Source organism: Apus apus, chromosome 2, assembly GCF_020740795.1.
Source record: "Apus apus isolate bApuApu2 chromosome 2, bApuApu2.pri.cur, whole genome shotgun sequence".
NCBI classification, from domain to species: Eukaryota; Metazoa; Chordata; class Aves; order Apodiformes; family Apodidae; genus Apus; species Apus apus.
The window spans coordinates 128870000-128889496 of record NC_067283.1 but is presented as its reverse complement, the minus strand read 5'-3'; the positions used below and the strand labels follow the sequence as shown (position 1 = coordinate 128889496).

General features: G+C 37.7%; 1 protein-coding gene across 7 annotated transcripts in view; it reads right to left on the bottom strand.

Moving 5' to 3' along the window:
• RALYL (RALY RNA binding protein like) overlaps positions 1-19497 on the bottom strand; it is a 404897-nt gene that overhangs the window by 142770 nt on the left and 242630 nt on the right. The gene's annotated exons all lie outside the window — the stretch shown is intronic.

Sequence of the window (19497 nt, the reverse complement as noted above, 5' to 3'; positions counted from 1 at the left end):
TTTGGAGGCACAATGGTATGGCTACAAATTATAATATGAAAAAAAAAAACCTTTTTTTTTTTTTCCCCTGTAAAAATTGTGTGATATTATACATTGTTTAACACATACATTTGCAGATCATGTATTACATGATGTGATAGAACTACCCTTTAGATACTGTGAGCTTTCCCACCTTGCATTTAATTTCTTCCCCCAAATATATATATTGCTGTGGCAGCACTGCAATAATTTCACAATCACAAAAATTCCATCTGGGATTACTACACATCCACTGAAATTATTTGAGCCTGTATCTAAGTAGGGTCATGGAGTGACCTTCCTACTGCATGGGAGGTTTGCATATAGCTACTATATGCAGGGTATTAGAATAGTAATGTGAAGAAAAATGATGTCCTTGGAAACATAAGTGTACACACACAATGCTGAGCAAAATATTAAGGATATAAACAGAATCACAAAACCACAAAATCACAGAATCGTTCAGGTTGGAAAAGACCTTTAAGATCATCGAGTCCAACCACAACCTAAGTCTACCAACCATTAACCTAATGCTACCAATTCCAATATTTAAACCATGTTCCTAAGCACCACATCTATACGTCTCTTAAACATCTCCAGGGACAGAGACTCAATCACTTGCCTCAGAAGCCTACTCCAGCATTGAGTTACCCTTTCAGTGAATAATTTTTTTCTAAGATCTAATCCAAACCCCCTGTAGCACAACTCAATCCTATTTCCTTTTGTCCTATCGCTTGTTGCCTGGGAAAAGAGACCAACTCCCACCTTGCTACAACCTCCTTCAGGTAGTTATAGAGAGCAATAAGGTCTCCTCTCAGCCTCCTTTTCTTCAAACTAAGAAACCCCAATTCCTTCAGACACTCCTCACAAGGCTTGTGCTCCAGACCCTTCACTAGCTTTGTTGCCCTTCCCTGGAATCCCTCAGGTCCTTGATGTCTTCTTGTAGTGGGGGCCCAAAACTGAACACAGTACTTGAGGTGTGGCCTCACCAGTGCCGACTACAGGGGCATGATCACTTCCCTACTCCTGCTGGCTGCACTCAAGTACTGTGTTCAGTTCACAAGTTGAGATGTTATTGGCCCTCTTGGCCACGAAGGCACACTGCTGGCTCGTATTTAGCCGTCTGGCTGTATAGCCAGTTTTTAACCCAGTGAAGTGTACCCTAGCCTAGGCTAGATATAGTCAGTTTTTCCATGACAATGTTGTGGGAAACAATATTGAAGGCTTTACTAAGGTCCAGGTAAATGACTTTCACAGCCTTTCCATTAAATGGGTCACCTTGTCGTAGAAGGAGATCACGCTTGTCAAACAGGACTTGCCTCTCGTGAACCTGTGCTCACTGGGCCTGATCACCTGGTTGTCCTGCATGTGCTGCATAATGGCACTCAAGATGATCTGCTCCAAAATATTCCCTTGCACCAAGGTCAGACTGGAAAGGCTGTAGTTCCCTAGAGCCTCATTTCAGCCCTTCTTGTAGATGGGGGTCACATTTGCCAATCTGCAGTCTACTGGGATCTCCTTGGTTAGCCAGGCTTGCTCATAAGTGATGGAAAATGTCTTGACAAGAACTTCTGCCAACCCAATACCCTTGGGTGTATCCCATCTGGCCCCATAGACTTCCGTAAGTCCAAGTGGTGCAGCAGGTCACTAACCATCTCCTCGTGGATTATGGGAGCTTCTAACTGCTCCCTATGTCTGTCTTTCAACTTAGAAGACCAGGTACCCAGCAAACAACTGGACCAACTACTAAAGACTGAGGCAAAGAAGGTGTTAAGTACCTCAGCCTTCTCCCCAGCCCTGGCCACTGTTACCCCCTGCATCCAATAGGAGATAGAGGTTCTCCTTAGTCCTCTTTTTGTTGTTAATGCATTTATAGAAGCATTTCTTGTCATCTTTGATAGCTGCAGCCAGGTTGATTTCAAGTTGGGCTTGGGCCCTTCCAGTTCTCTCCCTGCACAGCCTCACCACATCCTTGTCGTAATTCTGAATGACCTGTCCGTTTTTCCAAAATCCGTATCATCTCCTTTTTCCCCTTAGTAGCAGTCAGATCTCTTTATTCAGTCAGGCTGGTCTTTCTCGCCTGCTCGTCTTTCAGCTTAGGGATATCACCTGCTCCTGTGTCTTTAAGACTTCCTTCTTGAAGAATATCCAGCTACTTTGCTGAGAAAGGCCATGGAATATTCTGGGGGGAAATACAGCTGGTTAAATGGTAGCCTAGTGTTTTGGTTCCTCTGAAGGAGTCTACAGTTCCTTCAGTGTGTCCGTGTTCCTCACAGAGCTGCTTCAGAAGCACTTAGCTGGACTTCTGTTGAGTCACAACTTTGAAAGGCCCTAAATGCAGAAGCTCTTTATGAGTCACAAAAAAGACATTCACAGGAAAGGAGGTCAGGCTGAGACAACCCAGCAAAGGGATTCATCAGTCTTAGCTGAAAAATGATATAGCACATCCAACAGGTTGTGTTTTATTTCTGTCCTCCAATGTTACTCTAATAGTCAGTAAAGGTCATCTTGGAGTTATCATCACAAGCAGCAACAATGTGTCTGAGCTTGCTAAATCTAAAGGATCACCATAACACTTGGTGAATCTTGGTATTTTGGTCTACCCAATACTTTTGAGAACTAATCCATAGATATCCTGTTGGAAACTACTTAGATCACTGAGATTTTTTTCCCCCTTGTTCTTGTAGTACTTATCGGAGTTAAATTAATTTTTAATACACTATTCCATGCAGCTGGTTGAGTTGCAACCTGTAGCATAAACATAACTCTGACAATTATTCCTTAAGGATCAAATTGTAAAAGACTAATTGCTGTAAGGAACTGATATTTTTTTTGCTGTAAATTACTCATACTGCCTGGTAGCACTCATTATGTGGGATTTGCACATGAGAAGGTAAATTCTAGGCAATAATAAGTTTGAGGCATTAAAAAACACATTTTTAAAAATCTAACAATATTCAATAGTGTTTCTTTACATTTCACATAAGAAGACAAAGGTTTTGAGCAAGTTTGCACATATAATTACTTCGTAATGGTCACCTGTCTAGCATCCACTAGGATAGTATACACTTTTGGGGTACTATAAGAGAACAAGACACCTTGCAAAACAAAGCACCACATAAGAGTATGTGATAATCCTTTAATTGGGCAGTGTATCACATCTTGGCCAAATTACTCATGTGGCATTTGATCCTGCCTGTCTTTGAATCCTGCTTTGCATTTGATGAATATACCAAGCCTAATCTGATAACCTTTGAATTTACAGTGGTATGATATATATTATGTAGTAGCACTGAAAACCAAAGATGTAACTGGGATGGTCTCTTCTTTTCAGAGAAAGAGAGGGCCATTCTCACATTCAAGGTATTTAATAGCTTGGAATTAGAGCAGCTGGAATTACAGACCAATTTTCAGTTTGGGACACAGAAACTCTTCATTATAAATGGAAGATTAATTTCTGTTAAAAAAATGTTTCTCAAAGATTACTGTTTTGCCATAGAAAACTTCTGTAAGAACTCAAGGTAATCAGAAATGTAGTAATTTTCATTCCAAGTACAAAAAGATCTTGTTTTCAGTAATATCAAAGTATGGCAGTATGTTTATAAAGAAAATACCAGTTCTCAAAGCATTGTGCACTGCTTGCACCTTCAGTTTTTCTTTAAGAAGGTGAGATTAGAACAAGGGGACCCTGTGGAACAGAAATTAGCCACAAAGCTTACCACTCTACTGGAAAGTGCTTTAGCAGTGATGTGCTCTTAAATGTAAGGACTAAAATTTAATTACTCACAATGAGACCAAACTTTGAAGTGACAGGTACTGATGATTTAATTGTTATTGATTTCAGCTGGACTTATTGGACTAACCATCTACTAGAAAAGGTTGACTTTCCTGTGGCAGGAAATTATAGATTAAAATATCCTAATTTTGAAATAAATTACCTTTCTATTAAGAACTACAACCTCATAGCCAAATCAATGAGGACATAATGACATCCTTGGTACACTGTACAGTGAAATGTACAAGAACTTACGGAAAAATATAACGAAAGGTTGTGAGGTCTCTTTCACATGCTTGTTAACACAGCCTCATCATCAGGATGTTATTGCCTTGAGCACACAAGAACTGAATTTTCTTGGTTTTGATGCAGAAAGTAAATGTAATGGTCTAGTTATTACCATATCCTTCAACTCACTGAGGAGTTGTAAGTGAATATTATTTCAATTATTTTTCTCTTCACAAACATATTTTTTTTTTCCTCTGAAATCATTTGGATGGGGAGACATAAAATTTTCACCATCTCTCTCCCACCACTATGTACACTAAAATACAGAAACCAGTTATTGTAACACTTATTGCTCAGTCTTCTAACTCTGACTGTCATCTACTTGTAAACACCCATGTTAATAAAAAAGTGTGCATGTAAGGTCACTTTCCAAACAAAGACATTTCATCCTATTTGGAAAGCTAATTTTAATGATTTATTTCTGCTTGAATTAAATATATCCGTTAGAGTCTGTAGATTTGGATCTGGATTCAAATAGACTGGAAACTTGCATAAAAAGGGTTATAGGAGCAAATAATAAAGCCAGAAAGCTAATTCTTCAGTGTGACTTGGAAGACCTATAAGTGCCATATTCTCTTGATTAAATTGGTATCTGTGACAGGTCTGGAGATGTGTGGTTTTGGTCACATTGTTTTTATTGTCTTCACTTTCAAACTCTATTCCATTTCGCTGATTGATTTCTGCTGCTAATGTACATTGCCATGAGATAAACAGGCATAAAAAAAATAGATCCTGAAGGCAGTAAGTAATTCAATATAAAAAAAAAATAATAAAAAATTCTTTGGAAAAGCCTAGGTTTCAACTACAGATTAAGTTTAATGCAAAGCTTCAGCAATTTGACTATGGTATAGCTGAAATGTCTATCAATCTGTTGACAAATACATACGCACATTATGCAAAACCATATTTATAAAATATCTAATAGACTATTACACTATGCATTTGTTTTGGATAACCTTGGATAGTTGTATACTGAAGGTAATATAACTGCAAATTTAAAGACTGGGTTGGAGAAAGGTTGGTTAAGGTTACACATTTTGTTCCTAATGACAATGCAAGCAGGTTTAAGTATTCATTACATTGTAATATTACATTGTTATAGCTGAGTTCTTTGTTATTCTTTAAAATGAAAGAGCTTCCTGATTTATAACCTCTTTAGCCAGCCATGGTTGAACTGCTGAAATCAAAAACACTGCTTTTGAGATGCACTGGCCGCTACGGCAGAGAGCATTACAGACTTAAATAACATACACATTTTGTGCAAGCAGTATAAAAAAATTCCAAAAATTCTTAAGTGAAAAGGGTTCATGCATTATACCGAATTCCCAGCTCCTGATTACATTGAAACTCTTTTAACTCTCCATATTTGATGTCACTTACAGATTCATGCTTCCTGCCTAGAAGCACTTCCTTATGTGCTTGGAGAAATCTGTCCTGTGAAAGGATCCCCTGCTACACTGTGTGATGTCATCATTTAATCGCTTTTGTAAAGTAATCAAGCTCCTATTCAGAGACTCATGGTGTAACTGTGGAAATTCAAAGATGACAGATCCTGAAATATAGAAAGAATCCTGGCTAAAAAACCCTCAATACTGAAGCTTCTGCTGAAATAAAGAATAACATATTTACAAAAGGGCATATTTCAGTGATCTCTGTTGCTTATGGTTTTGGTTTTGGTTTAGTTTTGGGTTTTTTTGTGTGTGTGTTTGGGTTGTTTTTTTGTTTTGTTTTTTTTTGTTTTTTTTTTTTTATGGACTTTTCATTATTTTTTAATTTCATGCTTTCTTTTCCCAGCACAGGCCACATCAGAAATCCTGTATACAAATCCTGTATTTTTAGGTTAGAATAATTTTTATTTATTATTTTATTTTATTTTATTTTATTTTATTTTATTTTATTTTATTTTATTTTATTTTATATTCAGAGGGCATTATTGCACACCTGGCCTCCTCACTGCGTTCACATCAACCAAAAAAAGTGTTCTGCTTTTAAACCTGAAGAACAATAGTGCAAACCCACTTTTTAGCACTAGGCAGCTATGCCACTTTTTCATGATCTTTTGTTGAATCAGAAGGATTCATCACAACGATTTTGTTTCTGTAAGAAAAAAGCAAATGAGTGCATTTTTTTATCTCATGGGGTAGTGGCTCTTCTCTCTTAGTTTGTCCTCACACAAACTTCCATGTAAGAAAGCATATGCTCTTGTAAAATAGTTATTCACCAACTATGAACTTCTCTATGTCTTTATTCTGTCATGTGACACTTGAACTCTCTTTAATGAGGACTCTGAACCAAGCATATCCTGTATTTGGGACTACGAAAACCAGAAATGTTTCTGCATGTACTCAGAACTGGATAGTGCTGAGCTTTGCTGTTGAAAAAGAAATACTGTGGATACATTGCAATATCTTATATTTTGAAAGCAACACATCAGCAAAGCATCAGTATACTAATGAATGCTTCACAGCTGTGGTATTATAATTAAAGAGGCGAAAAAAATACATTAGAAAGACATGTGGCTGAATAAGAATATGTCTGTAAGGAGATTTTTATCTATATTGTGACCCAGTTCTTCTATATTGAATATATATCTATTTAAGAAGCTGTAACAGAAATTAGGGGATATTGAAATTCTATTACTTATAGTCTATATATCTTGTAAAGTATGTATACATGCACAAATGTCTAAAAAAATATTTCCTCAAACTTAAAGGCAAATCTGTAACAGTGGTCAGACAACAGCTGCTTATTTGATACAAGTATCTTTTAATTTCCTCTCTCCTGAAAGCTATTTCTTTTTTGTAGGTCAGTTTAAAACATCAGAAGATTTACAAACATACATCATAAGACTTACAAGCATAGGTTAGGGGTGGACCTGATGGAAAGCAGTTCTGAAGAGAAGGATCCGAGAGTTCTGGTGCATAGTAAATTACTCATGAGCCAGCAATGTGCCTTTGCAGCCAAGAATTCTGGGGTGCACAAGGAAGAGTGTGGCCAATAGGTCAAGGGAGATCATTCTCCCCCTCTACTCTGCCCTGGTGAGGCCACAGCTGGAATACTGAGTCGAGTTCTGGGATTCCCAGTTCAAGAGAGACAGGGAAGTACTAGATAGTCCAGCAGTGGGCAACAAAGTTGACTGGGGGATTGGAGCATTGCTCTTATGAGGAAAGGCTGAGAGAGCTGGGACTCTTTGGCCTGGAGAAGTGAAGGCTGAAGGGAGATCTTTTAATGCCTGTAAGTATCTAAAGTGTGGATGCAAGGAAGATGGAGTCAGACTCTTTTCCCAGTAGTTCCCAGTGACAGAACAAGAGACAATGGGAACAATCTGGAACATAGGAAGTTCCATTTAAATATGATTGAAAACTTCTTTACTTTGAGGGTTACAAAACACTGGAATAGGCTGTCCAGGGAGGCTGTAGAGTCTTCATCTCTAGAGACATTCAAAACCTGCCTGGACGTGTTCCTGTGTAATCTGCTCTAGACTAACCTGCTTTAGCAAGGGAGTTAGGCTAGATGATCTCCAGAGGTACCTTCCAGGTCTGACAATTCTGTGATTCTGTGATACCGAATGACAGTGAGGAGCTGGGGGTGGGAGAAGAAAGGGGAAAAAGAGTGATGATAACACTGTTATGATGTGACATAATAAATGCTATGACACTTCTCTCAGGCTCTGACCAATAAACAAGTCCCCAGCTGAAGATAAGAGTATATAAGGCTTATCAGGTTCTTCAAGCCTCAGGTTATGTCTGGTCCAGGTGATTAGGCTCAGGTTCTTGCTTAGCTGCATTCTTACTCTGGATCACAGTCAAACCAAGGCACATAGTCTAAATATCTTAGTCCTTCTTTTCTGGAAAAAGTGATGAACTTGGACATAAAATATCACTGGAATCCACCTTAAAGAGAATCCCACTGCTTTGTGATTGCAGGTAGCCTGAGAACTGCAGACAGCATGACGTGTCCAGTTGATCTAGAACTGAAAACACTGTCCTAGAAGCATCCTTCTGAAGTGCCGTCTGTTGCTCCAGCTGTAGCAGTGCAGATTCATGCTCAAAAACTGGCTTGTCTGCGTCAGAATAAGTGAAACAGGGCCCCATCTTATGATCAAACGTGCATGTTACATCCCTCACCTGACACAAGGGCACCTGGTGATCCATCAGAAAAGGTACCATATGAGTCTTCATGACAGGATACATCTCAATTCTACAGGTGGATCAAAGCCAGTATTTGCTCCTTATGAACAATCTTTCCAGAGACTTCTTCCTTTTTCTTCCACCCCTTCTCCCATGCTTACATCTATTCCTAGGAAATAAATATTCCCCAAATCCCATTAAGCATGTTCATTTAAAATCTCCTAAATTCTCAAATACCAGACCATCACTGGTTCAACACTAGACTTAGTTCCTGGACATTAATTCTTCTATTTGTAGCTGACTGTTCCAAATATGTTACAAACATTCCAGGAAGAGATACTGTTTCACAAAAACCTGATGAGCAGCAATCAAAAAGGATCATTGTCACAGCGTTGTTTTGTAATGGCAACAAGCAAGTGCTTCAGAAAGTTTCTTTTCAAACAATATTATATATATTTACAAAATTAATCCTACAAAGCTTCATTAATCTGCAGTTGAAACACACACTCCAGTCTGGTCTGTACTCTTTCAGCTTTTCACATCTTAGAAAAAAACTTTTGTAGCAGGTCATTTAGCATGGCCTTATATTAAGATTGTTTATTTGCCTTTTTTTCCTAAATTTCTGAATTCAGCACAGCATTAAATACATTGAGTAATGATGTAGAGTCAAAAACTCTGAAAAATACATGTAGAAATACAAGTGTTCTGTAAAGTATGATTTTGTAGTTTTATTTTTCTTGCTTGCTCACTCACACATCTGGCCAGTGTGCTAACAGTTTTATCTCTGTTAGTGTGTCTTCTTTCTCTGCAAGTGTCTCTACAATAAATTAGTCTAAATTAGTCCTTTTTTCTTTCACATGGTACTGTGTTGTCTTTTAGACTCAGAAACCTAAACATAGTTGTTGTTGCTCTTAATGACAGTAGTTATCTTGTTACAGCTAAAAGAGTTTATATTTTGGAATATTTTTAGAATTAAATCACCGTCTCATCGGGTAAGCAATAGAGTGCTTAGTCATTTGTTGTAGTGCTATGCTAGGTAATTTACAAAAATACCTATGTAAAAGCCTTCTATCTGCCTATTTTTACCCTTTGTCTGCTTTTCTGCTGCCACATTATTAGGGATGAAAAATAAATGGTCTCTCCTGGGTAATTTAGAGAAATTCACATAAGCTGTCTCCAGGTTGCTTAATATTTTAATTTCTTCCTGCTTTTCCAGTACCATTTTATAAAGAAAAAAAAAATAATTAATGACCTAACCTTTTCTCAAAGTCATGAATGTAGAAGAGCATGTGTACAAATGAAGAGCAGAAGTTTCCAAATGTATAATATTAATAATAATCTATGGCTTTTTGGAGTAAAAGCTTTTATGCTGCATGCCCTCTTCATTTCTCTGTGTGATTAGATTCTCTCATTAGAATGAAAACCATTTATCATCCTCAATGTACAGATAATATGATGATTGATGGCTTTGCAACCAGCTGTATAATATGCAAATATGTGACTTTTTAATATTTTATGAAACATGGCATGCATGGCTGGTTTAATCCCTTTAATACTCACATTTTAAGCATGTAACATTATCACAGTAGGGCTGCTGGACCCTCTCTTATCAAAACAGACATGATTTCAGTAATAATCCAGAATAAAGCTCTTTTTAAAAAAAAAATATTTTTTTTTCCTGTTGGTATTTTTGTAATACACTTGAGTAGCAGCTCTATAAATGTAATTATTTTGTTTCCAGCACAGATGCAAAACATCATCTTTACTATGAGCTGGTTCATTAAAATTTTTTATGGTATTAGGATCCAACATATTTACATTTACTAAAGACGAGAAAAATCCTGCCAGCAGCTAGATGAGATGTTATATACCCTTCTCACTGTACTTTTTCTGCTGTTTTCTATCATCTATAGCAATGTGATGAACAGATGCAATGACTGTATGGAGCCAGTGAAGCGAAGTCTATGGCTTGTGGGAGGCAGCTACTGTCTCCAGCACAGAGAAGGGCTACAGATAATGCATGCTTGCCTCTGAAGAAGGGAAAGAAGAGAAGGATAACTTTATAGAGGCCAATACTTAAGGAATTTGGCAGTTTTCATTTGGAGCAGGGACTGGTGAGAAAACAAGAAGGTAGAAAAGCTGGAGAGCTCTCTTTCACACCGGTCACATCCTGAGGTCCAATAGGGGAGTTCCACCGACAAATGATCTAGTCACAAGGAAATGTCTCTCATGACAAACAAGAACACACACCATAGTCTAGCAGACCTTCAGCTTTGGAGAAGTCAGGATTTTCATTCTGATTACTTAGCATGGCACATGTGAGGCATTTCAAGACAAAATTAAGAAGAAACAAATGAACACTGTAGACTAGATATAAACATGGCTGCTGATGAATTACTCCTTTCCCCTCTTCTTCTGCTATTTTTTTTTAATTCAAACTCAGCAGCACCTGACATGCATAATCAAAGTGATTTTGTTTTGTGAAAGTAGCAGAAGTTGTATAGAACAATTTTACTGAGGTTCACTGCAGAGCTTCCTCTTAGCCTTCAAGATTCTCTGCGTATAGTTAAAGTTTTAACACTCTCCTACCCTCCAAGGACTTCTTCATGCACTAGCTTTATGTCTAAGAGGAAAAGATTAGTCTCTCTTACAAGGTGATGAACTCTGCTTTTTATACAGTTGGACATTTTGCCATTGACTGATACAATAACCTTCACTGTGACATTTTCTAGAACATCCATTTCTTGTGATGGATATGCACTTGCAGTTACAAGGGAGCAGGAGATGTGGGGGGCTCCTGTGTGACAGAACACTCTCAAAGGTCCATTCCCTCACTGCAGCAAGATCTACTTGAAATGATATTTTGACGTATATCCCCCAATGTATATGTTGTACAATAACACCTTCAGATTCTTTCAACTCAGTATGAATATGACTTTCAAAACTGTCAGTTCTGCCCTCAGAAAAAAAAAAAAAAATCTGCCTCACATCTTCTGTTGCTCCTGTCAGAGAACACACTGGGGAGACTGGAAAGTATTATGCTTAAGAACACTTTATCCCTCAAGGCGGGCACTCAGCCACCCTGTTTTTCTGTCTGGTAGCAATACAGCTGCACTCGACCAAACATTTGTAAAGCTACTGCTCAGAGTCCTCCAGAAGGGGAGGTAGAGCCTTCTCTTAAAAGAAGACTAAGCAGGGAGCTGCCAGTCACCAGAGGTTAGGTTGAGATGGCTCTTGCCACCTTCAGGCACTTAAAAATTCTTAATTCCTGTATGTATGATGGATAGATAGATTTGATATCAAAGTATTTTGTATAATCAGCAGCTGGCCCTGCATCTTGCAGCTCAGCTGAGGGTCTGTGCATCTGGGCCTGTAACTTTGGACACTTAACCCAATGTCTAGATCCCTTCTTACCTCTCACTAACATTATCTTGATCTGCTACTTTATGGAGAAGATGAAAAAAGTAAGAGGAAAAAAAGGAGGAATCTAAGTACTATTTTAATATTTTTCCAAGTAAAATGTCTATAAATCACTAAGAGAATGGTAACATCACAGGGCTCTCTATCTTTCCCTATCTTTTTTCTGCAGTTAGTGAGTCTATGTTTTAACTTTCCTACAGTGATTTGCAGGCTTATGTGGGGTTTGCTCTCAAGGTAGAGAAGACCTAATATTTAATACTACATCTTTTTTTTAGAAGGCTAACTTGACCTTCTTATAGAGGCATCACTAGCAATTAATCTGATTTGAGGATGTTGTTTTCTTGGTGAAGTCTTTTCCCTGGCTTATGATACAAAATCACAAATGGCATTTACCCTCATTGCATCTGTTTTCTGCTCACTGGAAGAGCATAACTTCTTCCCTTCCATGGGACAGGGACACCTCCCAGTGGACCAGGTTGCTCAAAGCTCCATTCAACCTGGCCTTGAACACTTTTAATTGACAGCTTTGAGCTTGTAAAAATAGTTACAGTGAGGATGGCAGCACAATGTAAGGTATGAGTTACTGAGATGAGATGGAACTCCAGAATATTTCATGAGGACAGCATAGTCCTGAGGATGGTAAGGAAAGGCTGGACTCCAAACTCACTGCCTTACAGCTGTTTTTTTTTTTATCCCTTTGCACCAGAGAGGGAAGATGGTAGCAGCAAGGCCAGAACTTAAAAGAAGGAAACTGTTTTAAGGGAAGCAAGACTGGGCAGAGGACAGCTGTAGCTCATGTTCTGAAAGTGCCCTAATCTATCTGAAAATTTTACTAGGATCAAAAACTTTCATATGTAAGATACCTAAACATTTTTGTTACAAACATTGATAAAAAAACCTCACACTCAAACTACAAAATGACTTAAAAGTACTATGGATTGACAGGTAAATGCACAATTTGTCTTCTTTATAGCCCAAATTAAATACATTATTAATTAATGGTATACTAACAGCATATTTGTAATACCATAATCATGTAAAGCTTGCTAAAAGATCTGAATCTCAGAGAAGGATGTGTTTGCCCTTCTAAGTCATCCTTCTCCCACTCCTTTCCAATATACTCCATCTTCTTGATTTTTTATCATGGACTAAAAGTAACTACTAATCTGACCAAACTAAAAAGAGAATGTAAAATATGCAGAAATATGTATAAAATTGGATTTTTATAAAGATCATTTCATTCTGTGAAATTTAGGTCATGAAACTGAAAAATATTTAAATATCATGACTCAAAAATTTTCTTTGTTTATATTAGTGTGATGAATGAGTCTTTCCTACTCAACCCGAGGTAAGCAACAATTACATTAAATACATTTAATCTTTAACCATGGTTTGAGGTACTTCATTTATCTGTACATACTGTCCACTTGTCCACTTTCAGCTGAAATTAGATTCTAAATTCATGTATTGTTTTAATATATAAAGTATTTAAATTTGATCCAGAATTTTGTTTTCTAATAACTACTAGTGCAAGATATTGTAATTGGAGCTGTTGAGTTAATAACTGATGAGGTTTCTTAAATTGTCTCACTATCATCTCCATTTTTTTCATATGGGTAGTATAGAGTGCTGGGACTTCCTTCCTTTTCCCATCATCTTATGATGTAAAATACTGGTTGTTAAAAATAACTTAGGCTAGATTCAGAAACATACTTGTTTTTTGATTAAACTAAAATCTTGAATGTAAGATATGCAATGCTTACTTTTTAAGTAGCTTCCACTCCTTTTTTACTGCCTGAAGTGGATAAATTCATTTTCAGCACCAGTTGTCCTGATGTGAAGTATTAGTGGTCAAAATGTCTACATGTAGAATAGGGAGAGACCTTCAAGAAGCACATTCAGTATGGTGGTGTTTGGAGCTTATCAAACTTCCATTTAAAACTCTTACCTTTACTTTCAAATATATATTAAGGTAAATATATATTGCTCTGCATATAATTGTATTAGTCTGTCACTCTCCCTTCATGGTGAAAAAACAGTATAATACTATGAAAATTGGCTTGCAAGTGGCCATGTTCAGATCAGATTAGGCTACCTGTAATATACAATTTAGGGGTGAGCCAATAATTCAGACTATTTCTGTCTTTAGTTAGATGCAGCCATGATCAGCATAATGCACTTTCTGTATAAAGAATTTAAAGTCAATTGGAGCTTTAGTTAATTCATATTAAAATAATGGAAGAGCTGAAAAAAGGAGCTAAATTTCTAACAAAGTACATCTGGAAAATCTAATTAACAGGTAAACCTGTACCTTCTCAGAAAATTAATTTTAAATTCCAACTACAAATGCAACTCCTTTGGGGGAATGATAACCAGCAGAAATCCTCACTGCTGTCTGAAAGTCCATAGTGAGACAAGTATTAGCTATTTACACTGTATTAGATTAAGTGTTTCTATTCTCCATCCCAGAAACTACACTTCCAATTTGAAATTCTTCAAGTTGTGTATTATCTCAAGTTGTAGGTTTATACCATCTTTTCATGTTTTGATACCATCATCTCCTACTGCTAGTTAAAGCCACTAACATTCATGGGCTTATTATAATGAGTAAGATTTATTTTTAAGGACCAAACCTCTGAATTATTAACCACACAGGTGTTAATTTCTCATTCTGATCTTTACCCCTTTTCTTATTCTGATGTTTTATATAAACACTGTCAACTTAAAGAACAGTTCAATAAACTCTGTGAAAGTGTTTAAAAATAAAACTAAAGCAATAGCTATAGGAGTGTGGATAAAACAAATTAAGAAAGAAAGTGTATTTGTTTTCTAATTACAAAGGTTGGTGATATTGGCACAGTCACTCCCGCTTAAAGTTTCTGAGAACCAGTCCAACAACTTACATTACAACCATAAAACACTTATGTTAAGCATTAAAATTTCTCAAAGTGTCTATATATGCTTTTAATGGCAAGGTGCATAAGTCTATGCACATATAGCACCTGAGGGAAGTAATTTCCCTGATGTGTTTGTCTTTCTATTGAAATGAAGAGAAAACCAGATTATGAGCTCAGGGTTGATCATGTAAATTAAAAATATCTGTGATGCCCTTATAGTTCTCTCAGTAATAAGGAGAAAATACCTAGAGATTTACCTCACTCTTTTCTCCATACCAAATACACATCAAATACAAGCAGTAGAAAAGCACAGAGCAAGTTCCTAGGTACCTACAGCTCAGTGATCAGCTTTGGTAAAGTGTGTGCTCTTCAGTAGAAAAACAGTCTGCTAGGCAAACCTTCTTTATTTTTCCCTGAAACTGTCCTGTACTAACAAAAATAGTTACTGGAACTCTAAACTTCGATTTTGGTTAACAGCATTTGCACTTTAGACTGAGCGTATTTGCTGCTGTTTATCTTCTTTTATATGTGTGTATTTTAACTGTAGATATCCTCATGGAAATAGAAGTTCTCCTTTACTGCACTGGAAATGCCTCAAAGTTCTGACAGCTAGGTTTTTAAATTTTTTTTTTTTATTTTTTTTTTAGGACTAATGAAACAAAGGATATTTCTTTTATCTTTTTAAGAATTTTTCCCATTCTCCTCATCAACACTTCCTCATTTTTTTGTCAGCACTTTCGATGGCTATATAGACTCTTAAAAAAAATTAAGGCTAAAAATAATCTCTTGAGGTGATCTAGACCTATCTCCTACCCAAAGAAAGGACAACTAGTTTGGGCTGCTTAGGGCCTTGTTCAGTCAAATTTTGAATATCTCCAAAGAAGAACTGACAGCTCTCTGGACAATCATGGCTTGTTCACATTCGTGATGACAACTTTTTCGTTATATCTGGTCACGATTTCTGATGTGGAAACTTGTGTCCATCACATCTCTCTGTGTGTACCTCTAAGAAGAGTATAGCTCTGTCTTTTCTATGACCTCCTACTAGGTAGCTGAATAAGAACTCCCAGCACCTTCTCTTCAGGCTGAACAAATACAGCTTGCTTAATATGTCTTTGTATGCTACATGCCCGTGACTTTCCTAATGGCCCTTCAATAGGCACTCTCTGGTATGTAAATATCTTCTTGTATGTAACAGGAAGCCCCAAACTGGATGAAAATGGTACTCCTGAAGCCATCTCATAGATACCAAATAAAAGGAAAACACCACTTCCTTTTGCATGTTGCCTGCACTTCCCCTTATGCAGCCTAGTGAACCAGTATGCCACCTACCTTCTTTGCCACAGAAGCATAATTTAGTCATGACAGCCTCCAGATTGTTTCTCCAGAAGCATGGAAATCATGTATACTCTGGGAGATCATGCTCTAAGACTTCTGAATATACTGCATCCCTTCTCCACTTCACTGCATACTACTATAAAAAGTGGCTCACTCAGAAAGTCAGTCTTCTTCTCAAACCAAACTGATCTTGTAATCATTTTTTCTTAGCTTAAAAAGGCTGAAAAAACCTCAGTAGGACAGAACTAACTGTACAGATCCTGTTTTGTAACAAGTAAAAAAAATAAATCATGCTTTAATAAAATTCAACAATGTTAATAAAAGCAGTTAATTTGATGGTTGATTTTAAAAGCAGTACTGATTAAAGCTAACATAAAAGTTTTTAAAATAATCCTTTGTAGGACTACCACCATCTTGCTTTCTGCTGCTCATCACTCTGCTGTCATTCTGCATTCCACACTTCACTCCATCTGCCAGGCTCTTACAGAGCTGCTGCAGAGTCTGACATTCAGCCTTTTCTGCTTAGCTTTTGTCAGTCAACCCTACTCCTTGTCTGAACTCCCCCAATGCACTTTGCAAATAGTTGGGTAGTGTCAGGCAGACCACAGTTGTGAGACTGACTGTTTCTTTCCCTCCAGAAAGCCTGCAATTGTGCCAAGTGTAACTGTTTGCCTACTTGTCTTATAGCCTATCTATCACCTGCTTGGTACAGGATGACCTGAAAAGTGTCAGATAATGGCTGAACCAGGGCATTTGTATCACCCCTGGGAAAACACCTGTCAGCTGTTATGTACAGCCCAATGCTCAGTAGGCAAGAGAACCAGAAAAGCAATAGAATCCAGAGAAGAAAACTAGTTTGTAGCAGTCAGAAAGCAGGCTGGGCAGAAATAATTGCTAGCAGTGGCAATCACTGTCTCTACTGGAAGATGTTTAGTGTTTGGACGGTTCATATGCATCTTGCTGGTAAACTGGGGAACATTCTATGAGTCAAGTGACTTCAATCATGTTTTTGCTGCTGTATTGTAATTTGTAAGAATGCTATTTCCAAAAATGGGTGGGGGAGAAATAATAAAACATTACTGGGCAGCTTGGAAATCTTAACAACAAGACAGGTATTTTACTACCTGCATAACAGAGCGTTCTATCTGCTTTATTAAAAAGAGGAGAAAAAGGCTTTAAATTACAGCAAAAGACAGTTTAAATTATAGTAAATAAAATAAAAAAGGCTATATATAAACAGGGTTCAGAAAATTAAGAAATTATTTTCCTGGAATGAAAAAAAACTTCAGAACTGAAGTAATGTTTTTATCTCTTTTGCATCAAAAACCTAAACCTAAATCAATGTTATAGAACTGATATACAGAAGTTCTGGAAGAGTTGGTATTGTTGTTTTTTTTTTAATTAAACATTGGACATGGTCTTAATTCTGCAGAAGAGAAAGTTACTTGCTAACCACAGCATGCATGAAGAACACACAATGATGAATAAAACCTTTCCAGTTCATTACAAGATCATCTAAGGCACTACAAAATCACTTACCCAGAGACAGTAGTTCAGAAAGGGACAACTATATAATTAAGTAATTCTTGAAAAAGTTAATTTTCATCTGAGGTTGACTATCCACTTAGCTATGCTACAGGAAGAAATAAAATAATGGTCCTTACTCAGAGTAGTTCAGGGCCTATTAAAGTCATACAAAGGGTAGAAGAGAGACAGAATCACCCCACTGATATGAGGCAGAGGGAGGATAAGCGTGACTTAAATAGTCTTTTCAAGTTGCTAAAACTACTTCCCAGAACAGCCACAATCTGGAGTACAACCCTTAGACAGATGTTGTGAAAGCATGGATAATGACTGTAAAAATGGGCTGCTAATAAGCTGAGCATGAGCTTTTTTGACAAATGAGATGTTAGGAAGCAGTAAGCTTGCAGCAGGTGAAGCTTTCTTGAACTGAATGTTGAGGTAGCGCAAGTGCTCTGCACTGGTACAGGATGCTGCTTGGGGAGCTTCAGACAGCATCAACCTCCTTCTATCCCCCCTTCAAAAGAAAGTTCAAGTGACCAAGCATTAGGACAATGAAAACAAACATTTGTTTCTGCTTTGAAATTTGGGCCTTTTTATCTTACCTTCTACAGTGCAGAGAATTTCTAGCCATAGCTACATTCGGCAGAGTGATATGGTTTCAGAATGAAAGCCTTGATTATCTCCATTTACCGTGTGCTGGCCAGGTTCACAGACTGTTTTCTTTTTTGTTCATGATAACCAGGCTTCTTTTGGAGAAAGATAAAATGGGAGGTGTACTCCAAGCATGCACCAAATGTCCTCCCATACCTAATGTGGACAGAGATTGAACTGAAGAGAGGTACTTCAGAGAGCTTCAACTAAGTGTTGTCAATGCCAAACCAAATCTCGGCTGGAGTAAATCCTCAAATCATGTGCTGGGGAAATGTAGGAATTACAATGCCAACTGCTTTGATTACTGGTCCAATTCTCTTTTGCCAGATTGGTTCCTAATATAGACAAAATTTCAATATAAAAAAAAAAAAAAGTCCCTTTTCTAAATTTGTAAGTTTTGAGGGAGGGTTAGGAGTCACAGGAATATAATAGCATGCTGTGGGAAAACCTACTGACATTTGGGAAAAGTTTTTTTCTCCTGCCTCCTTACAAATGTCATTGGTAAAATGATATTAATTGGCATTTCTTTAAATATTACATTAAGGATTGAAAAATACCTAGGTTTTATGTTTGGCGCTTTGTATGTATTCATAGACCAAGCAGTTACTTATGCCTGTGAGAAGCTTTCTGTGCATGGTTTAGTTTCATTCTAACACTTGCCTGGAAGGAATATACAGAAGGCCTCTTGCTCTGCAGGGCAAAAATAATACAGCTTCCATGCCTAAGGTTATTTTGGGAAGAGTAACCTCCTGCCTCTGCCAAGAGGGAGCTGATTATGATGAAACATATAATCATAAAATGCTTTGGGTTGGAAGGGACCTTAAAGACATACTTCCAATCCTCAAGCACGGGCAGGGACACCTCCCACTAGATCACATTGCTCAAAAACCTGTCCAGTTTGGCTTTGAACACTTCCAGAAACTAGGCATCCCCAACTCCTCTGGACAACCTGTTCCAGTCTCTGACCACCCCCACAGTGAAGAATTTATTCCTAATGTTTAACTTAAATTTACCCTCTTCCAGTTTAAAGCAATTACCCCTTGTCTTATCACTATAAGCCTTTGTAAAAAGTCCCTCCCCAACTTTTTTGTAGGCCTTCTTCAGGTACTGAAAGGCTGCTATAAGGTCTCTGTGAAGCCTTCTCTTCTCCAGGCTTTACAATACCAACTCTCTCAGCCTGTCCTCATATCAGAGTTGCTCCAGCCCTCTGACCATCTTTGTGGCCCTCCTCTGGACTTGCTGCAATAGCTCCATCTCCTTCCTGGACATGGACACAGTACTCCAGGTGGGATCTCATGAGAGCAGAGTAGAGGTGGAGAACCACCTCCCTTGACCTGCTGACCGTGCTTCTTCTGATGCAGCCTGGATATAGTCAGCTTTCTGGGCTGTAAGCGCACGTTATCTGCTCATGGTGAGTTTCTCATCCACTGTGACCCCCAAGTCCTTTTCCTTAGGG